This window comes from Heterocephalus glaber, unplaced genomic scaffold (genome assembly GCF_053883595.1).
Source record: "Heterocephalus glaber isolate CG9 unplaced genomic scaffold, H.glaber_assembly_v1.0 deba00001610, whole genome shotgun sequence".
In the NCBI taxonomy this organism is placed as follows: Eukaryota; Metazoa; Chordata; class Mammalia; order Rodentia; family Bathyergidae; genus Heterocephalus; species Heterocephalus glaber.
In genome coordinates, this window is record NW_028258381.1 from 8,359,406 (window position 1) to 8,380,867 (window position 21,462).

The following is a 21,462-nucleotide window of genomic DNA, read 5'->3' on the forward strand; positions in this document are numbered from 1 at the left end:
ATGTGCTCTGAGGAGCGCGGGTGCAGTCAGGGCCAGGTGCCAAACACAGCACCTCAAACCCACACGAGCTTCACCAACCTTGAAAGAAATCACATGAAAAGTCTTGCATGCAAAAGGCTGTGTATTTTGTGAAATATCAGCTCTAGGTCCATGGAGAAGCTTGCAGGACATAGCCACCTGCACATGCCCGGAAAGACACCCACAAACGTGGCAACTAGCCATGCTCAAGGCCCCAGCCAAACCCCAGAGTGCCCCCTGCAACCCGTGTGGACCCCAGACGGAAGTCAGGGAAGAGACCCGCACTCTCCCACAGCGGAGACTACCCAGGCCCAGGAGTCTGCGTGTCTGGGAGGGGCCAGGGTGGCTGCTAACCAAGTCTCTGGAAATGCTGGGGGAAACGAAGCAACTGTGGGCTCGTGCTTACAGCATGGCTTAAAGAACAAAACTGTTGGGAAATTTCCTAAAAGCAACCCAAAATAGTACAAGCAGAGCTGGGTGAGATGCCAGATGATTGTAATCCAAGAAATCTGGGAGGCTGAGGCAGGAGTATTCCGAGTTCCATCCAGCCTGGAAAATGTGGCCAGACACTGTCAATAAAAATGATGATGATGATGATGATGATGATGATAATGATAATAGCAAAGGGCCAGGGGTACAACTCAGTGCAAAGGCCCAGGTTCAACCCGCATACAAAGTAAGTCAATAAATAAAGCCACGAGTCTGCCCTGGCTGCAGAGGCGGCTTTGTCTGGCTGTGGTCAGCTCTGAAGCGAACACAAGGCAGCAGGAAAACATTCCTCCTTGTGTCAAGTGGGCAGTGGAAGCAGCGGGCGCCTAAGTAAACTCAGACCGCCAGATAATGGGCCATTATGACTCTGGACAACTTCCTGAATGGCCCCAGAGAAATGAGCCTCTCATATCCTGCCCGTGGAAAAGAGAAATATTAGGGCAGCATTGTGCTACAGACGGAGGGAGGGGAGGCACTTAGGATGGGACGTGGGCCAGACCGGGGCTGGGGCTGACTGACAGCTCTGCAGGGAGCTCGAGGAGCAGCGCTGAGTCCTGGGTCCTCGGGCTCCACTCCCAGTCTGAGGCCACATCAGGACCTGTCCCACTGGCCAGGGTGTGTAGCACAGAGCACGAAGGGCAGGGAAAGGAAAGCGGAGATGAGAGCAGGAGGGGAGTGGCCTGCCCCGCACGCTGGACAGGAAGCCTCTGCTGAGTGAGGTTTCCTTCCAAGACTGCCTGGAAAGCACTGGCTCCCCCGAAGGCCACAGCTCCAGTTTGTCCCATGCTTGGGCGACAGCCTCTCCAGGGCTGCTTTTCCTCAAAGGAAACCTCTCTGAATCCCGCAGACTCATTTTGCAGCTCACAACTGCAGTCCTGGTTCTGGCGTCCGGGGCCGCACGGTGGCTGAGGACCCTGGGTGGCTCCCATTCTGAGCAGGGGGGTGTCCCCTGCAAATCCTGGCACTGACCAACCTTCAGCCACTCGCTCAGTGCCAGCCATGGAGCTGCCTGTGCCTGAGCTCAGCATCCACCTGGCCCCTGCTGGCTTGGGCCATTTTGATGTCTTCCTCCATATTTTTATTGTCTTTCAATTTGTATTTTATTAGTCCGTATTTGCACTGCATGTGCTCACACATCTCAGCTCTCTCTACGTCCCCTTTCCTTGCTCCTTTTCCCTCCCTGCATCTCTTGGTTCTCTTCCCATTTGCAAAAGGTCTTCCTTCCTGGTTCCGATTGTCTATCTTTTATTTTTCTCTTTATTTGTATTTTGGGCTTCTTACATAAGAGAAACCATGCTAGGAAATTAATTTGAGGACTAGCTAATGTAGTATACAAAATATCTGGTACCATGCCAGTAGACAAGACGTTCCCCCAAAGTCAGTTTCATCTGTACTCTGATGCTTAAAAAATTCTGTTTTGCAGGATTTTACCATACACTATAATTTAGCAGTGTGACTAAAACCATCTTAAGTCTAAATATTCGAGGATTCTTGTCCAGTTATTTCAGCAGTGACTTTCAGAAAGGAGAAGAAACGTTATCTGTGAAGCACCAACCATGCACATCATCCATGTGGATAGGTTTCCATGATAATCCTTTAGTGGCAAGAGCCATTGCTTGAACATACAAGGAAATAGAGGCAGAAAGGACTCCAGGCTCAGGGCAGCACGGAAGCAGCGTTGGAGGCCAACCAGTGCCCAGCAGGGCCCAGGGCCACGCTTTGCTTTCTATTCCACCATGCAGTCCCTGGAAACAGGCGCATGCAGAAGACTTGAGTCCAGGATGAGATTGAGCTTTTGCAAAATTAAGGGGATTCACAGGGCTGCGGTGGGAGGGCAGCTGGGTGTCCCTTCGGCACTGGGTGCTGTGTAGCTGTGCTGTCACAGCAGCACTGCTTTCCCCCTGGCACGAGCCTTTGCGCTCTGAGACACAGGGCACCTGCGTGGAGTTCCTGAGCTGGGCCAGCTGAGCGCTGCAGGCTTGGGCACAGAGGCCTGGGAAGGCCTCTGGGGCTGTGGCCCCACCACGATGGTGGCCTGAGGGACTAGAGACATAGGAGGGAGGGCGTCAGGGCCCGGGTCTGCAGCTCCACCTGTGGAGCCCCGCACTGAGCGCCTCCTTCTGGCTGCTCTGTGTGCCGAGTGCCGCCCTGTGCTCTGCTGCCGAGGCCAAGGTGCAGCAGGCAGGCAGTGGTGGTGCCGGGGCCCAGTGCTGTGCGTAGCTGCCTGGCCTCTGCAGTCCTGAGAGCTCAAGCTCAGTTTGTTATGGTCCTGCCCACAGCAGCCCAGATGCCAGGACGGCTTTCTGGCCTGTGGTGCTGGACCCTAAGCCAGCCCAGGGCCCTGGTTCCAAGGCTGGGTCACAGCCTGTGGCGCAGGTGGTGGGCAGTGGGCTGGGCTCTGTGGAAGGAGCTGAGGTGAGCCTGGGGAGGGATAAGAGGCCACCCTCCCACTCCATCTCCGCCTGCCTGGCCACCCCAAGTGGCCGTTCTGTCCCCACGCTTCCCCCCGTGGTGCACATCCTCCTCACAGGCCGGGAGCCGAAGCACCTAGCCAGCTGGACTGTCTGCTCTGAACCCTGAGCCCAAGACACCGCTCCCCAAGATGCACTTTGAGGTCTCTTGGGACTGTCTCGCGTGCATGGAAGCTGACAGAGCTCTGTGGGCCTCTCCCCTGTCCATCTTCAGCAACTGAGCTTCCCCTGGGCCCTGCTGTCCTCTGACGGGCCCAGGCTACACACAGCCCTCCGGGAGCTCAGCTGAACACTGCTGAGCCGCAGAAGTGAGCCTAGCCTCGCTTTCTTTCAATGCAGCAGGACCCACATGCCCATGGACCCTACTCCCAGGTTTAGGGGCAATGAGAAAGTTAAAGTTCTACAATACAATCAAGGCCCCAGATAGGTTGGTTGTGAGGTAATGAAAAAGGGATTGTGAGATGTGATTAATTTTAGTATCTGTGCTGCCAAAGCAAGCACGTGAGATGTGATTAAAATGTAAGGAATGTTAAATTTTAAAAATTATTACAGTAAAAGACACAGGGCCATTAATCCCGTCCAGGACTCCCCGTTGCTTCAAACACTAATCCCATGGTTCTTGCCACTTTCTGCAGCAGCTCTAGAGTCCTCATTCCCGAGTGTCTTTACAAGATGTGATAAAAATACAGTGACTCTTACTGCAGAGCACCATCCAGGAGAAAGGCAGTTGGTAAAAACATGAGGCTGTGTCCTCATCCACCTTCTCACTGGATCTGGGACTATGTGACTTCTGGATCTTCCCCCAAATCGAAATAACTGTGGAAAGGGAATGCTTGGAATCCATTCATCGAGGCAGCAAAGATGGCACAACTAAAGACCCTTGGAAAGAGGACTCCAGAGCTGCTGCAGAGTGGCCGACACAATGGGATGAGTGTGCAAAGTGAGGGGTGGATGGTGAGGAGATTAATAGCAGCATGTCTTTTACTGTAATAAAATATTTAAAATGAAAACATCCACCGTATTCCTCAACCACGCCTCGAATCCGGTACCTGGTGAGAGGCCCTCAGGGAAAGACTGTGTCCTCCTACAGGGGACATTGTCCATGAGCGTGGAGAGCTAACTGGCTGTGTGCTGCACTCCGGGAAGAGAGCACACTTGGTCCTATGACACCAAGAGGCTGAATTCTGCCAGCAACTTGGGTAAGCTGGAGGAGGCCAGGCGCTCCAGACGGGAGTACAGGGGGTGCAGCCCGAGCCCCTGAGGACCTCGAGACCCCGGCCACACACGCCCTCCCAGAAGGACGCACCCCCTCATGTGAGCTGAGCATTTAACACACTTGTCCAAGAGCTCTCTTCGATCCAGTGTCTCTGCCACTGATTTGACTTTGAGCTTATTATGAATAAGCTCCATAACTCTGTCATGTCCACTGGGCGCCCTTTCAGGACCCCAGTCTTGTCAGCCTGCACCTTTGAGCCCTTTCCTCTAGATTTCTTGTATTCGCATACTGAAGTTGGCCCTTCCCAGGGCAGCACCTTTTGGTGCCTCTGAATCACATGCAGACTCTGAGTTTTGCTTCACCAATGACTTCTGAGTATATTGGAACATTACTGTCTGACTGATTCTGTTGGTTCTCATACTTTTTAGAACACAAAATTTGTAACTTTTTTCAGGAAGGAAAGGATTCTCTTTGATCAACAGATGCACTGGAAGTCTCTACGCAGACCAAAAGCAATTTAAGGCTATCATTTTGTGCATGTGTGTTCTCTGCCTGTCTCTGTCTCACACTCACACACACACACACACAGGCGTGCACTCACGCAGTGTGCTGCACCACGCTGCTGCTTTGGGTATACTGTGGGCAGGTTCCACGGCCCTTGAGAGCGCCCTACTGTGTGTTTTTCTCAGAAAGCACTCATCCGGGGTGGGGTCCTTCAGAGGGCTCGGCGGCAGCCACACAGCCCCTGTCAGCGTCCTGTGGACCTTGGGAGGCCACCTGGGGTGAGTCATAAAGAACGCACCAGGGAAGCTGTCCCGGAGGCCAAGAGGCTTCGGAAGAAGTGGGCACGGTGTTTGCAGTGTGCCTTGGAGCTCACACGCTCTGCCTGTTGGCAATGCTGGGATATCCCCCAGCCAGTACCTCCAAAATCTGTCCTGAGAGGGTGCCCAGTGCCTGTGTGCTGGGAGTGCAGCTGTTCCAATCGGTCTGCCTGGTCACCTGACTTAGAAATGTGTCCTTGGAGAGACATCCAGTGCGATGAGATCACTCTGGGTCAGGGCTTCCACCGGGAAGAGAGGAGGACGCTGTGTGTGGAAGCAGAGCCAGGCAAACACACAGGACACGCAGGACAGAGTGAGGCAAGAGCGGCACTCACAGGGGAAGGAGCAGCCCCGCAGGCCCCGGCCTCAGACCGTGACCTCCGGAGCCTGGAGGGGGTGGGTTGCTGCTGCTTCCGGCCGCCAGGCTGGGGGGATGTGTCTCAAACCCGGAGCCAGTATACTCCCTCCAACACCTGGGAGGGTCCTGGCTGGCTCAGGTCCCGAGGTCTGGACAGCAGGCAGGAAGGATGCTGCCCGGGCACTGGGGACTTACAGGCACAGGTGGCAAAATGAGGACCCCAGTGGCGATGCTTCGTGAATCCGGAAAAACTGAGGCAGCAGAAACCACTCCGCTGCCCCTGGCTTGGCTGCTGTGTCAGCCACCTCTCAGTGCCACCGGTCCTGTTTACTTTTAAATAAACCACGTCCTCATCAACTGTAGACAGAAAGCAAAAGAAACAAAAGGAAGACAAAGATTCTTACAAAGGATGCGAGGTGGGGCGGTGCAGCCAGGAGAAAGGTAACCAGGACAGCACAAGAGTTTGCATTCTCTCCTGGTGTCTGAGGCTCAGGATCAGCTCGCTACTCACGGATGCTTCCCAGCCCGGTACCTCCACTGTCCTGACTCTACTGTGTAGTCAGCCTTCCTCTAGGTCAATCATTTCTCACTACTGACCTCTGTTTCCTTCTCTGTCCAGAGGGAGGAAGGCCCTGGACTGGGATTTCAATCTGGGGTCTGAACCCTGTGGTGTGTGTGAAATCGTCCTGGGTTGAGGCCAGCACAGTAAAGGAAAAGAAAGACATGGAACAGAACAAAAGCCAAGAGCCATCTCGGAGGACTGCTGTGGCAGTGGGGTTGGGCGAAGCTTTGTCTGCAGCAGGCATGCGTCGGGTGTGGGATGCACTCCACGCCTCGATAAGGCCGCCGATGTTTGAAAGCCCCTGAACTCGATTACCCCAGACTCTTTCCTGTGAGGCCCTGCCTAGCCTCAGAATCCCTCGTGTACTAAACTAGAACACACTAACAGGATGTCCTAGAGAGAGGCAAAATCATGCAAATTTAAAAAAGAAGGTGCTTCAGGATGATCTCGTGCCCAGCCTCCTGGCTGAGGAACTGTGCAGGAAGAGCTCAGCAAACCCAGACCTGGGGACTCAGCAGCCACCTGCTGCCCAGGGGACACTGCTGGGAGCCCTGAGCTGCAGAGCTTGCTCTGGCCCCCTCTGCCTGCTCGCAAGTGCTGGGACAGGCAGCCTGGTATCTCCAGCATGGCGCTGTGGGCCTGGCCCTCCACAACATCGGCCCCACCCCAGGAGAAGGGGAGCTCGTCTAGCCTGGACACGATGCCTTCATTCCAGCAGAGTGAGTAACTCGGAGGCATGTGGTAGCCTGCTCCTAGGCCTCCTGAGCCCCAGAGGACAGGAAAGAGCCTGTCTGGAGGGCCCAGAGTCCTGGGCTCAGGCTGGCCAGCTGATATTGATCCATGATCAATAAGCACCCTGTTAATCATTTCCACTCTATCTGCATGAGCCCTGCAGAAAGTACACTCCATGCACTTGGGCTCAGTCCAGCTGCTGTTGCCGTGCATAAAGAGCATCTACCGTGGAAGAGTCTGACCTCCGTGTGGCATCTGGGTATGTCCGGGCGTCAGAAATCGGGGATGAGCTTTCTGTCTTCACCTGCAGGTTTCAAGGCGAGAGCTGAGTGTGTGCTGGGACCTTTATCTCTAGGACCTGCGTGCTGGAGCTCCAGATAAGCTGCTGATGTCACCGGGTGGCTGGCGCCCGGGTTCTGGCTCAGCAACTGACATCTGTGTCATCGGAGTCGATCTGAATTTTCAATTGAGAAGCACTGCATATATCTGTGGTGTAGAACACTGTGTCTGACATGGTGTCCATGTGATTGGCCACATCAAGCTAATTAACATGTTTATCTTTTTATTTTGGGGAGCAAGACTCTTGTCTGCCCTATTAGCCATTTTTAAGTGCACAGCACCTTATCATCAGTTTGAGTCTCCACCATGGGCCACGGATCTCTTAAGGCATTTCTTCTACCAAGTGGAAATTTTGTACCCTGTGACCAACATCTGAATCCCACCACCTTCGCTGACTCCCCTCTGCTAACCAGACACCTCTACCCTGCTTGCCCGAGCTGCTTTCCGTGTTCCACGCGTAAGAGATTGCATTGTCTTTGCCTCTCTGGGCCTGGGTTATCCCTCTTGGCATAGCATCCCCGGGTCCATCAAGTTGGCACACCAGACAGGCTCTCACACTCTACACACTGAATGGCATCCCACGCACAGCATGCACAGTGGCAGGCACTGACCAGACGAAACCAGAGGAAGCGAAAGGCCCGTTACTGTGGCTCTGCCATGTCTCGGAACGGCAGAGTCTTTTCCACACATGGTGCTGACACACCAGGACTCCGCGGGTGAGAGAGCAATTTGCGACCCAAATCCACCCTCCTCCAGTCGCCTGGAGGTGGGGCACAGATCCAAAGCTAAGCACAGAAGGACCACACGTGTGGAGGATGCAGCACCCAGGGTCTGGTTGGGGTTCTCAGAGGACATGACAACACAGGAGCAGAAAAGAATGGCTTTGATTTGACTTTTTCTCCTGTTGGGCAAAAGATGCCATCAGGAAGGTGAAGAACAATTTCAGCCTGGGAGGGGACACGGTGCCTGCTGAGCTTCGGCATCACAGATGAAGAGCCCTCGGGATGCACAGGCTGCTCAGCTTGGCCGAGGCCCATAGGGGCTGCTCTCTCGAGCAGCTGGCCTGGCACCTTCCTCTCGTGCCCCTGGTGTGTAGGGGCTGTGCTCGAGGTAAGAGGTGAAGACAGATGGGGCTGGGCCAGGTGGCCATTCAAGGACGCAGAGCCTGAGGCGACACCAGGGCTCCATCATCCGAGGGCCTCCAGAGTGCAGTGATCTGTGCCCGCCACACGCATGTTGGAGTCAAGCCCCATGGTGAGGCATTAGAGGTGGGCCAGGGGACCCAAGTCACCAGGGCCCTGCCCATCCTCGGGTCAGCAGGTCTGTGCAAAGCCTGGGCTCCTCAGGCTGTGCCCCCGAACACTGGGCGGAAGGAACCTGTGGCACTCAGCTACGGCAACAGTGGCACACCACGGGGCATCAAAACTAATGTGACAAAGCCCTGCTGCAGAAAACACCACAGTGTAAGTGCTGGACAAGGCCAGTGCCTGCCTCAGCTTCCCATGAACCCTGAACCCGGAGGAAAACAGTGGGAAGAGCCCAGATGTGAAGGAAAAGTGGGATGAACGTGTAATGTCAGCACCTTCGGTTTCTTTCTTTTCTCCAGCACTGGGGTTGATTCTCCAGCACTTTTGCACTGAGCTTCATACCCAGCTCCTGCCCCACTGTTTTAGACAGAGTCTGGTAAGTTAAGTTGCCCGGCCTAGGTTTGAGCATGCAACCTTTCCGTCTCAGCCTCCCATAGTGGTGGGACTGGAGGCGCATGGGGATGCCCGGCTTCCACTGTGCTCTTGGCCGGCCCCACTGCCTGCCCTGCACAGCCCAGCACGGAGAGGCGGCCGCTTCCCCGCTTCTGGTCTCCGCAGGGCCCTGGTCTCTGCAGTGCCTCCTGTGGCCCGGTCTCCATACCTTCCGAAGCCCCTCCGTGGGACGCTGGTCTCCTGCCTTCACCCTGGTGTCTGCCTGTCTCTTCCTGGACCTGAGAACCTCTGGCTCCCACTGCCCCTGGTGCAGGTCTTGCAGCAGAACCCGGCTGAGGTCCTCTTCCCCGGAAGCCATGCTCTGTTCTGGGTTTCTGGGTGGGATGGGTGGTGGCAGCTAACCAGGAAGCAGCGTTCCTGGGCATCCTTTTCCTCCCTGCTCCAGTGCTCTCTGGAGAAGTTTCCCAGCCAACGGTGAGCCCAGGAGGCCAGAGCCAGGCCAGGTATCCCCTCAGCAGGCACAGCCTGGGGCTGAGCTGGATCCAGAGGAGCCTCACTCTGCAGGCCTGGGCTGGCAGTGGCCCGACTATGACAGGGGCAGTCTGTCCCACACAGATGCTCAGACTGCAGTTCCCCAGAGCTGCCAAGCCTTGGCCCAGCCCCCGTGTCCCCAGGGGAGGGTGGGAGCACACAGCTTCAGGGTGCAGCACTCACCGGCTCTCAGGTAACAAGCCAGGCAAGGCGGAGAGGTGCTGGCTCCTTAGCAGGCCAGTGGCGCTCATGGGACATGGTGAGCGCACAGCTGCGGAGAGGAAGCCTGGGGGGTGTCAGCCAGAGGGGCCGGGGACTTGGAAGGGGGGGCTGTGTAGGGGAGGGTGGCCCTGCCGCCTCGGTCACCTGCCCCCCCCAGGCCCATGGCACTCGGACCCAGGTCAGGTCCTGTCCTCGAGGCAACAGGGTGCAGCTTGCAGAAGGCCTCGGTTATCCTGCCTCTCCTTGCTCCGACACTCTGACACACACTCCACGGAGCCTGCCCTCTCCCCGCCTATCCACAGCCGCAGTGCTGGCGGCTGCCTGGGACCCTGCAGAGCTGGCGGAGCTGGTGAGGCAGCAGGACCGTGCAAAGCTCAGCACAGCCCAGCCCAAGCTGTGGGCGCCGCTGCTGGGACCTGCCTCCCCAGCCTGTCTCCCTCCCTGCCCCGCTCTGACACCCACTCTTTTCTTTCTCTCTTTCTGGTACCAGGTAATTAAACCCAGGCCCTTCTCCTTCATCTTCATGCTGAGCTGCATTCCCAGCCCTTCAAATTTTTCATTTTTCGACAGAGTCTGGCTAAGTTGTCCAGGCGGTCTCAAACTTGGGATCCTCCTGACTCAGCCTCCCATGCACCACCATGCCTAGCTCCAGGGTTTCTTTGTAAGGACATCTGACCAGCTGTAGCAGCCAAGGCTTTGTAGAGCCCCACAGTTTCCCCATCGTCCTGCCATGAGGGATGAGGCGCTCCTGCTCATTTCCAGTTCTCTGTCAGGGATCTCTCGGTACAGACACCCTTGCTACACGGTTGCCCTGGGCCAGAGCCACGGGAGGCAAACCCTGCTGTCACCTAATGACACTGTGATTACACAGGGATAAAGGCAGGCCAGGAGGAAGGTCCAGGCAGGGTGTGTGGCAGGCGCCAGTGGGGAGGAAAATGCAGGGCGGATTTTCACTTTTCCTGGCAATGACAAAACCAAGGCCAGAAGCTCCGGGCGATGCATGTACCGCAATTTATGGTGTGCTCAGTATACAGTTGGCTGCTGCATTCAAACTTGCAGTCCTTCTGCCTCAGCCTCCTGAGTAGCCGGGGTATGCCACTGTCGCAGATGTTCATCAATAGGCTCCGTGATTGCAGATCAGATGCAGACACGAAAGGAGGCAAAACAAACCTGGTTGCTCAGCATTCTGACCCCAAGTCGCTGGGTTGGTTACAGACAAATGACTCGTTCAGGAGCGATGGGTGAGGGCGAAGCTTTCGCAGGAAAAGAGCTAGGTTCTCGGCAGAGGGCGCCCGGGACAGGCAAGGGCCGTGTGGGGTGGGTCCCGAGCAGGAAGTGGGGGGTTCACCCGGAGGAGAGGCAGAAGGTGAGTCTGGGTTTGCCAGCTTGGCTGTTTTGGCTGGTGTGTGTGCGCGTGCGTGTGAACAGGTGAACCAGAAGATGGAAAAGAAAAGGGGAATCTTTCTCTTGACATGAGCTAGGTTCCCGAGTCCAGGCCACGGGGTTCTGAAGGTTTCCATCGTCCCCTGGATAGAGGTGCTTTCCCGGGATTCTCTCTGCAGAGCAGCTCTGCCCGTACCTTCAGCCTCGCCTTGCCCTTAGACAAGGAATTTACAAGGCTCTCTGTGCCTCGCAAGCGATTTGACTCTCATTAGCATTTCTGCTGGCTAAGCCCACAGGACAGTCTTCATTCAGAGCGGAGCAAGGCCGTGGCGGGAGCCCTGCAGCCCCATCTCCTAGGATGCCATGCACCCGGCTGAGGGGCCCGGCTGACTGAAGTCCCAGTAAACCGCAGAGGCGGCTCCCGCCAGGCTCCCACGCAGCGTCTGCTCCCAAATCACTGCTAGTGGACACTTGCTGGCTGGACAAGTGGACAAGGACAATTGGTTGAGGTAAACAGGCTTGGACGTTTCCAGCCGAGTTGACGCTTTCCCTGGCCTGCTTGCTTGTCTCTGTACAGAGCTGTGCAGTTAGATGATTGTATTCCCACCAACTGAGAGCCGGCCCATCTAATTTAATGCTCTTTATAGCACAGCAAATTCTGATTTGGAGAGTGGGTGTGCATGGATGTTTGTGCAATCCTATTTACAAAGCGACTGAAGAAAAAAAACTCTAAGTGTTCCCGTGACAGAGAACATGGTGTAGCTCACAGCTTGCCAGGGACGGCAGCTGGGATGGCCTGGGAGGACCTCGGTGCCCGTCCTCACCGCTGGGGCGTGTCCGCCCTAGCACCCTGCGTGGGACTCAGGGCTCGGGTGGCCCCCGTCACCCTGTTCCCCAGGTCTGGGAGGGACACAGCTGTGTGCCAGCTGGGGGACAGGGGTGACCCCACACGGGGAAGCCGACTTAGCAAACTTACTCCAAAGCACGTTGCTTTGTGTTGTTATTGTTGCTAAGCCCCAGTGACGATTCTGAAATCGAATATAAACTGTTTGTATCAGGAAAGCCCCAAGGCGAGAACGTGTGTCACAGTGTTTATGAGGCAGCTGATAAAAGGCCCTCCACAGAGGGAAGGGGCTCTGTGGGGCACCCTGCTCCGTCCCAGCAGCCTCTGCCCGGAGGAGCAGTGCTGCTTGCCCTCAGCTCTGGTTTCCCCAGTGGGCAGAGCCGGCTCCCGACCCCAACCCCCTGGACCTGCTGTCGGCCACCTGCCGGTGTCCCTCAAACCTTTAGAGGGGAAGAGTGGGGCGCCGGGGCTCGGCCATGGCCTCCGGCGGGTCTCACCCGCTTCTCCTAAGGCTGGCGCTGTACTGGGGACCTTGGACGCAGGCATCCACAGCAGATTCCTGAGACACCACCCCACCTTGAGGCACAGATCGGATGAGAAGAGTTTTGCAGAAATGACCTTTCCGAGGCAACCCTTTACTTGGTAATTAGTATGACAGGTGAGCTGTTATTCCAAGCTAAAAAAAAGTGAGAAAAACTATTTTGTTTGTTAATCAGTGTACTGATTACAGATTCCCGTTTACTTTTGTGAATGTATCAATTTGTAGTAGTTTATAATACTAAAATATACACTCTAATACACTATTCTTTTTTTCTTTTTTGAGACAAGGTCTTGCTAAGTCTCTAAGCTGTTGGGCCTAGGCTTGAATCTGCCATCCTCCTGCCTCAGCCTCCCAGAGTGCTGGGATTACAGGCCTGCACCACCATACCTGGTTATTCTTTAATATATTATATATCCAGGTTAAAAGCAGTAGGTGTTTGGGGATTAGGCAAGATGTTTTAAGTAATTAAGTATTTAAAAAAATTCACATTATCCTTAAAAATAATTCTGGGACAACTTCAGTGACTGTCACACTGAGGGAATAAGGGTGTCACAACTTATACTTTCTGTCTCCTAGATGAGCTGTCAGCCAGAGACCCATTTAAGGACATTCCCAGAACTCCTGGCCTCCCTGGGGGAGCCCCATGAGGACCAAGGAGCAGGGACATCAGGACCCCCAAGGCTCAAAGAAAGAGGCCCCCAGAGGGGAACCACACTCGCTGTGTCTCACGCACTCGGAAGGCGAGCAGCTCTGTGCACCGTGGATGGAACCAGGTGAGCGGAGGCAGCCGGATGGTGCCCACAGGACAGGAGGGGACTGCAGGCCAAAGCTCAGACTGGGCCACAGGGACCTGCGCATGACCGGGAACATCACTCCGCACACGGGGGCCAGGCTCAGCCTCAGCCCAGGAGTGTTTCTGCCTGATTTCTCAAGGTGAAGAGATGCACGCTGAGTGGAGTTACAATTTGCCTGGACTCTGTTCTTTGTAGAGGACGTGCATCCCTGTAGTACGAAAAGTCTTGAACAGAAGAAAATATGCTATACTATTGCTTGACCAAGCAATTTTACCCAGGGCTTCACAGTGAGCTACACCCCAGTCTTTCTTCTTTTTTTAAATTTTGAGGCAGGATCTTACTAAGTTGCTAAGTCGCCCAAGCTAGGATCAAAGTTGCAAACTTACAATCCTCTTGCCTCAGCCTCCCGGAGTGCTGAGATGACAGGCATGCACCACCATACCCAGCATCTTTTCTTGTTTGTTAATTTAACACTGGTAACTTCTTAAGAGGTGTGGATGTCTCTGTGTAATTAGAGAGTGGCAAAAAATAAACAAAAAGGCAGGAATGGGATTCAGGCGGCTCTAGAGAAGGCCTAAGTTTCTGTTGTGGTTTCCTCCTCGGAAACACAGGAAGATGTAGATTAAATATCACAAGAGCTAAGGTCAGATAACGTCAGGTCAATTTAAACTGACAGCCACATCTGAACTGTATAAAAAATAAACATTCCGCCTCCCTGCAGGAGGAGTCCTAGTTAGGGTGCTTCTGGGGTAATCCCAGGCCATGGTGCGGGGTACAGGGGCAGCACTAACCGCCATCCTGAAGCAAGGCTGGTGCCTTCCCCATCCACATGGCAAGCTCCAGCCTTTGCAGAGGAGTCCCCCAGGCAGGCCCTGTGCTCCCAGCTCTCAGGGATGAGGATGGGGTCAGAAGGGGAGGGCTTCAGAGTCACAGTGGTGAGTGGACCTGCCAGCACCTGAGCCCTGCACTGGCTGCTTCCGGTGCAAAGCCTTCCTGCCCAGGCAATCCATTTGGGGGGGCAGGGGGGGGTCACAGATGGGCGGGGAGCCAGGCTTTTGAGACCTTCAGCGGAGGAGCTGCCATCCTCCACCCTCAAACTGGCCAGGTGGTGCCCAAAGCCTTGGCTGCTGGGAGGGACCAGGTGCAGCGGAGCCTGCAGACTTCTTGCTTAGGAGTGGGAGAAACTTCAGCCGGGTTGTCAGGAAATTTCCCAGACAGTGCTGAAGGGAAGCCAGGAATCTAAAAAAACTTGTGCAATCCCTGCATTGGGGCATTTTTAGACACAGGGAAACAGACAAGAAAAGGAAACAGGTTCACTGGGGGATGTAGGGTTCCTGACATCTTTTCTCAGAGCACAACGTGAAGGACTGGGTGTGACAAGCAGCTATTTCAAGCCTGGACAGGTATTCCTGGAAACAATCAGTGGTTAAACGAAGTACATGGAGCTGTTTCTGTGGAGCTCGTGTCTTTTCGAGGGAAAGTCAGCTCCCCAAAGAGGGAACGGCGTCACCACCACCTCTCACGAGAACGCCTGACACACTGCAGTCTCGATGCCTCCAGCCACCAGCCACCACCTCGCACGCAGAGCCACTGCAGCCCACAGTGCCCACGACAGGGTGCAGGTGCCAAAGGCTGATGTCTCATGCTGGGCAGCAGGAGGGCAGGGGTTTGCACCCCACCTGTGGGGCCTCAATGTCCACACACAAGACCCTCAGATCCACCTCAAGCAGGCTTCGTGTGCCAAAGGCTGAAAGTTGCTTACAAAAGAGAGTCCCAAGCTACCTGCTGGCCACAGCTCGGACTCTTAAGTTGATGTTACCGCAACTGAAAAGGGAGCGTGCACCTGAACAGTTCGTTTACTTCCATGTAGGTCACATACAAAATAAAAAGTGTATCCAAGGTCCTGCCTGGGGCTGGGTGGAGCTCAGCATGTGTCAGGCACTGGACTCCGACCTGCCCGGCCCTCCTACCCCAACAGGTCCAGCCAGGGAGGTTCTGGTAAGTGCCAACTTCTCTGTGGAGCAGACTCTGGACACGGCACACAACAGCGATCACAGTGGCTGCTGCAGATGCCTTTGGGGTTTTTCTGCTCTGTTTTCTCTCTAGTTCTTTCCGACCCATTGCAAGAGAAAAATGTGTGGAGATCTTGGCGCTATTCTGTTTATGTTGCTAAGTTACTGAGTATTTTGCCTCACCCTAGCCAGAAAACCATGTTAATGGTCTTTAAAGAGATAAGCTACATTCTGGAACATCGCAGCATAAGTGCCCGCAATGGGCTCGGAGGTTCTGTGAAATAGTCTCCCTTCCCTTAGGTAGTTTGCAGTGAAGCCTTATTTGGGGATTGAGTAGGTGCTGATCTGAAATGGAAACCTCCTATGTTTGCCCCAAGCCCTGTGCATCACACTCGGTGCGCACACAGGCACACACATGCACTCGAGAGGCTGTTCAGAGGAAGAGCACGGGCAGCCTGAGCCAGACGGGCTGGAAAAGGGCAGGGAGCTGGCACCACGCCAGCCAGCCCTCTGTGACCCTCAAGGTGCATAGAGTCCCGGGCCGTGTTTTGCTGTGCTCAGATACCTTTTCAAACAATATTGTGAGATAACCTTTAATTTATTTTTTAATATGCTGAATTGAAACACTAACAGGTGAAATGCAATTGTAAGTAACAGAAAGCAAATTAAACTTGTAGTCAAAGTGACTGCTTTCTTTCTTGGCTGTAATAAAAATGGAAATCAGTACACGTTTCTATCTTTCATGACTTTCCCTGCCCAGACCACAGCTATTGGGGTGCAGATGGCGGCCCTTTCTTTCCCATGTGGAAGCCCCCAAACGCCTCCCCGTCTCCTCCTGGCAGTGCTGGACACCTGGGCCAGCAGCCTTGCTCAGCCCCAGCCCCAGCCTAGCCTGGGCCCCAGGACACACAGCCAACACAGGCCGCACTGACTCTGGGCTCTCTATTTCCCTCCGGGGAGCCTGGGCGGGGCCTCCTCACCTGATCTGAGCTACCAAAGCTGGAAGGGATGAGTGCGTCCACAGCTCTATGCACAGTACTCTGGGCTCCTGGTTCCCCCATGTTCAGAGCAAAGGGACAGCACATCGAAATCCCATGCATGGAGAGAACCCAGGCAATGCTGCGTGGGGCTTCTCCCCGCACAGCTACGTGCTGGGTTGCAAACTGGACAAAATGCAGGGAACTGAAGGGCATTTGCGAAGTCATCTACATGAGCCTCTGCCTCTCCCTTCCAAAAGGGACCCTGGAAACTGAGGAGTGCAGCCCTGGCTCCAGGGTCACCTCACTTCATGAAGGCTGCTTCTCCCTTGCCTGCCTGTGTGTCCCTGTGTTTATCCCAGAACTCTGACGAGGAAATTAGATGAGCCCTTCTGCACTTGGGTTCTTTTCCCTGTAGTTGAGATGACCCCCAAACAATAATCATGCTGTATTTTACTTAGTGGAGGTTTCTTGTTTTGCTTTTGTTGTAAGTCAACAAAGTCAGGCTGTTTTGAATGTTTAAAAGAGAACACATCAGCCAGTAGTCAGAGGACTCCACAGAGGCCACCTGTGTGAGGGAATAAAAGACAGCTCTGTCTGGGGGAGCCGGGCCTCTGGGTTTCCTTCCGAGAGTGCTAGGCACCTTTCAGAAGTGTACGGGGCAGCTAGCAGCATTCTCTGAAATCAACCAAACCTGTTTTTCTGGTTGTGCTTATGGGGTGTCTTTTCAAATGTGGTGTTTGAAAAACAACACAAACTGCTGTGCTCTTGATTACATTCAAAGAGTCTCCAGGTAACTTCTCAGTTTGGTACAGGATAGGACACTTTTGTGAAAGTCTGAAAATCTGAAAGTGAAGCAGTGAGAGTAAAGGACAGGGAGGGAGGGAAGAGGGTCAGTGCAGTTGGGGAGCGCCCACAGCCTTAGACTTCCCCCAGGAGCCTGCCAGGGCTGCTAGCCCCTGGGCTGCCCCCCCCCCCCCCCCCCTGCTGCAGGGTTCTACTCAGGTCCTCAGGCCCAGGCCCCGCTCTGGAGCAGGGGTGGGGTGCCCTGCCCTTTGTGGCGGCAAGGCTGCTTGGGGAGCCTGGTCTCAGGGAGCCAGTGCTTGCGGGGTCCTGAGGTGCCCCCATCTGATGTGCCTTGTCCCCAGGGCCCGTGGGGCCCCATGGTAGAAGGTCAAGGGGATGGAACAAGTGGTCCTGTCAGGGGCCTTGGGCCAGGCACCCACTTCCACCTCTCAGGAGCTGTTAGTCAGTTGGCAAATGCCCAGACACACACTTCTGCCTGCAGCAAAGTCAGCATGCAGGCTGCACGCATCCATGCTGGGCAGCCAAGCATGGGGTGCCCGGAACTCAAGGCCACCTGTATGAAATGTCCCCTTCCCACACACAGCAGTCTCAGCATCAGAATTAATCACAGAACCCTCAAGGGCTGCTTCTGTACTGACTGAATGGGGTTTCCTTTAAACTGGAAACAAAGCCTCCTCTGGGCCTGTATCCTCCACTGGAGGTGGACGTCTAACTGCTCCATGGAAACCCGAGTGTTCTGAGTATCCCTAGATCAACAGGAGCAACTGCACTGGAAAATCTGCTCCCAGGGTCACACCAAGTCCGGAGCTCTGGCTCCCGTGCCACTGCCTCACTTGGCCACCTCCCCTCCTACATCTAGTGTGAGCCCAGGGCTCCTGCTGGGCCCGCCCCCTCGCAGCTCCATCCAAGTTTGTGCTCAGTGGTGGTCCGGACTGTCCCTCTGGCCCCTGGGGCCACTCTGCATTTCAGCCACCCAGGCATCAGGATGTGCTATGCTAGGTGTGTGTTGGAGTTGGGGCAGGAGCTGCAGGGCAAGTCTTCCTAGTCACCAGCGAGGGGACTGCAGCCCCAACAGCTGCACCCAGACCTGGAGCTCACACTGAACTACAACCGAGGAAATGTGTCAGCTATGTAGGGAGTACCACTGCCAGAAACGGTCAGGGCCGAAGGACATGCTGTCCCCAAGTGAGCCTGCAGTCACAGGAAAGAATACTTGGGGTGGGGGAGAGAGACCGGGACTCCAGTGTTGCTACAGGTGTGTTTGAATCTTTTTGTCTCTGTAACCTTGATTTTTCCGAAAAAACCCTCAATACCAAGTATGGAGCCTACAGAGAATGTGTGTAGCATATTCTGAGGATTTTTGTGTCTGGGAAACTCATTCTGATATTTTTTTTGGAGTGGGGGTCTACTGGGGATTGAACCCAGGGCCTTTGCATGGAGCTGCACCCCAGATCTTTTAAATTTTTTATGAGACAGGATCTTGCTAAGACCCTAAGTTGGCCTGGCTAGGCTGGAAGTTGTGATCCTCCTGCATGATCCTCTGGCGTCCTCTGGTTTTCCAGACAGAAACCCAACACCAAAATGACCACTGTTCTACCACTAAAGAGTTCATGTAAGAGCTGGTTTTCATCATACACACACACACACACACACACACACACACACACACACACACAGTGATAACCGTGGGTGACAGGAGCTGTTTTCACTAATTTGAATGTGATGATCAGTTCACTGTTACATCACACCATCATTTAATATGCCTTGAATAGATACAATTTTAATTTATCCATCAAATATTTTTTCAATGAAAAACTTTAAGAAAAACACAAACAAGTAAAAGTAGCTAATTTGTTGCATAATAATGTGAATACTGTTAGTATTACCAAACTAGACACTTAAAAATGATTGTTAAGATAGCACATTTTATGTGTATTTTATGACAATCCAAGATTTATAAAATAAAGTTTAAAAAAAGAGGCACAGAGGGGTCCTCACTTTGGGTTCCTAACCTCATGTTCCATCTTAGCCTCCCGGGGCTGGGGTGTTGCTTTGCTTGTCTGTTTGCCTGGGTGCTCATGGTCTGAACTGATGATCTCCTCTAGTACACAGAAAGCTATAAAACCAGTTCCTGATTCTCACCCTAGCTTCACACTGCATCCCTGGTCCTTGGTAAGGGTGAAAACAGCAGCACCTGAGGGTGGCTGTCATCTGACCTTTTCACCACCCTGAGATCACAGGGCCATGCTCACCCTGAGCCCTCTGTGCCTGCCGGGCCCTGAAGTCTGGGCACCCTTGCCTGAGCTGTCTTTCGATGGCAATGCAGTGGCGAGAGAGCAGAGCAGCTCAAGGTTCCTGGTCAGCCACCAGACCTGGTGCCAAGCTACCCCTGGGTCTGCCCCAAGGGAGGACTTCCATGATACTCAGGTCTGAGCGCTGCCATTTCTCCTGTCTCTGGAGTGTGAGGTAGGGTTGGGAGCCTGTGGAGTCTGACCTCAGGTTTGTTCTCTGCACAACTTTCAGACTCCTGCGTATGGTCAGTCTCGGGTCTAGCCCATGTAAAGGGAAGAGGAACTGTGCCTGGCACAGGGAGCAAAGGCTGAGGTGACAATGACACAGCTTGGGGCTTTGTTCTGTCATTTGTGAATCCATGGCATCCTGTGTTGTAAAAGGCATCACCTGAGCCCACTCCAAGGAAGAGGAGGAGGAATTTAGGTTCTTTTTTTTCAGTACTGGGGATTGAATTCAGGGTTTCTGCAGTGAGCTATGTGCCCAGACACTCTCACCCTTTTCAAGACAGGGTTTCACTGAACTGCCCAGGCTGGGCTAAAACTTGAGGTCCTCCTGCCTCTGCCTCCCAGACAGTTGGGATTACAAACTTGTGCCACTATACTTGGTTTAGATTATTTCCTGATATCATCTAAGGACCAAAGCTTTGAACCTCTCTTTTTGTAACTCAGCAAGCCAAACCTGACATTAAAAAGAGATGCCTTCAAAAAAAAAAAAAAAAAAAAAAAAAAAAAGAGATGCCTTCCTGGTACATCAGAGATACTTTGTTGCAGAGAATTATAAACTAGGTTGCTGGTAGACAGTTTGTTGAAAAGTTACAAACTAAGTGGCTGATAGATACTTTGTTGCAAAGAGTTATAAACTAAGTTGCTCATAGATACTTTGTTGCAGTTATAAACTAGGTTGTGATACATACTTTGTTGCAGTGAGTTACAAACTAACTTGCTAGTGGCAATCTTAGTTTTACATTTTATCTCTGTGGAGCTGTTGGTGGTGTTCTCTGGTTAGAGGAATTCAAGGCCAAGGCCTGATTGCTTCTGCTTTCACTGACTGGCCAGAGCACATTTCACACAGACTATTTTTCCCTGTTTAATAAGAATATTAATAAGTCTGAAAATAACAGAAGGCACAGTGGTGACTGGTTTGCCATCAAATGCCACAATATTAAGAGCACAATGTTAATTCTTCAGTACCAATTTAGTATCAGTTCAGGGGCCGGGGATTTAGCTCAGTGGCACTGTGCCTGCCTCCAAATTGCAAGGGCCTGAGTTTGATTCCCAGTACCCACCCCCCAAAAAAGATATTTCAAATTTAGTATCAGTTCTATGATTTTTTTAAAACACAGAAGTCAAACAAGATTATAATCACTTGCAAAGCAGTCCAACACCTCTGAAGAATCAGGATCCTTGCAGGTAGAAGGAGAGAGAGTGAGGAGGGTGCAGCTTTGTTCTGCAGGGTGATTCCCCAAAAGCCATAGGGACATCTTCAGCACCTGAGATGCCTCCTCTGTGCTGTGCTTTAATTATACAATCAGTGCTAGGAAAAAGCTGCAGACATGTACTAATTTATAAAAAAAAAGCAGCAAACTGTAGCATTTTGGAAGCATTTATCTTCTTCATAGTCTGCAACAGGGCCAGGTCTCAGAGGGTAGCACAGAACTGTGAGGGAGGCAGAGTGGGACAAGGCAGTGCAGAGGACAGTTGGGGTGACAGGGCCACAGGACCCAGCTTCATGTGGTTAAACAGCATGACATGGTGCTGTCCTCAGTGCCTCCAGCCCTGTCGCATGCATGGAAAGCACATGGTGGATGGGAGAAATTGGAAGACAGAGCATTTGGCCTCCTGGGCCCTGGGCCCTGCCTGGGCTCCCAGCCCTGGATGCTCAGCCCTCCTCGGGTGCACTGGCAGCCAGAGGCAGCATGCTCATGCCTGAGTCATCACCACTGGCTGCTCCTTACTCCCCTTGCAGTCAGAACTTTCTAACGAAATGTTCAAAAATGGGGAATGCTGTCAGTCTCTAATGACTTTCCAACACTTCATCTTAAGAGGTGACTGATCATTTTAAGGAGTCAAACATGTTGGTAGCCACCCAGATACATCCAGTGAATCAACTGCCTTTTGGGGTCAATAAGCCGGCAGCTGTGGACTCTGTAGAGGGGCAGTCGTAGTCTCAGGGACTTCAGATGAATCAGTGGCAGTGACTGCTCACTCCTCCCCCTCGCAGGAAGTGACCTGCTCCAACATCCACGTGTTTACATATGGAAACCCGGAGCACAGCCAGGATGCCCAGGAGACTTGGGAATTCCAGAGTTGTATATCTGCATCTGAGGGGGTGGAGGGGAATCTCCCTCTGTCTG

The 21,462-nt window shown here is 53.5% G+C and overlaps 1 protein-coding gene and 1 long non-coding RNA gene across 5 annotated transcripts in view; one reads left to right on the plus strand and one right to left on the minus strand.

Annotated features, from left to right (window-relative positions):
• Positions 1 to 21,462, minus strand: part of Egfr (epidermal growth factor receptor) — a 125,767-nt gene that overhangs the window by 72,033 nt on the left and 32,272 nt on the right. The gene's annotated exons all lie outside the window — the stretch shown is intronic.
• On the plus strand, positions 11,910 to 15,759 carry LOC110348184 (uncharacterized). The gene is made up of 2 exons (XR_002393174.2): positions 11,910 to 12,344; positions 12,804 to 15,759. It is a non-coding gene; the product is annotated as an uncharacterized LOC110348184 (long non-coding RNA).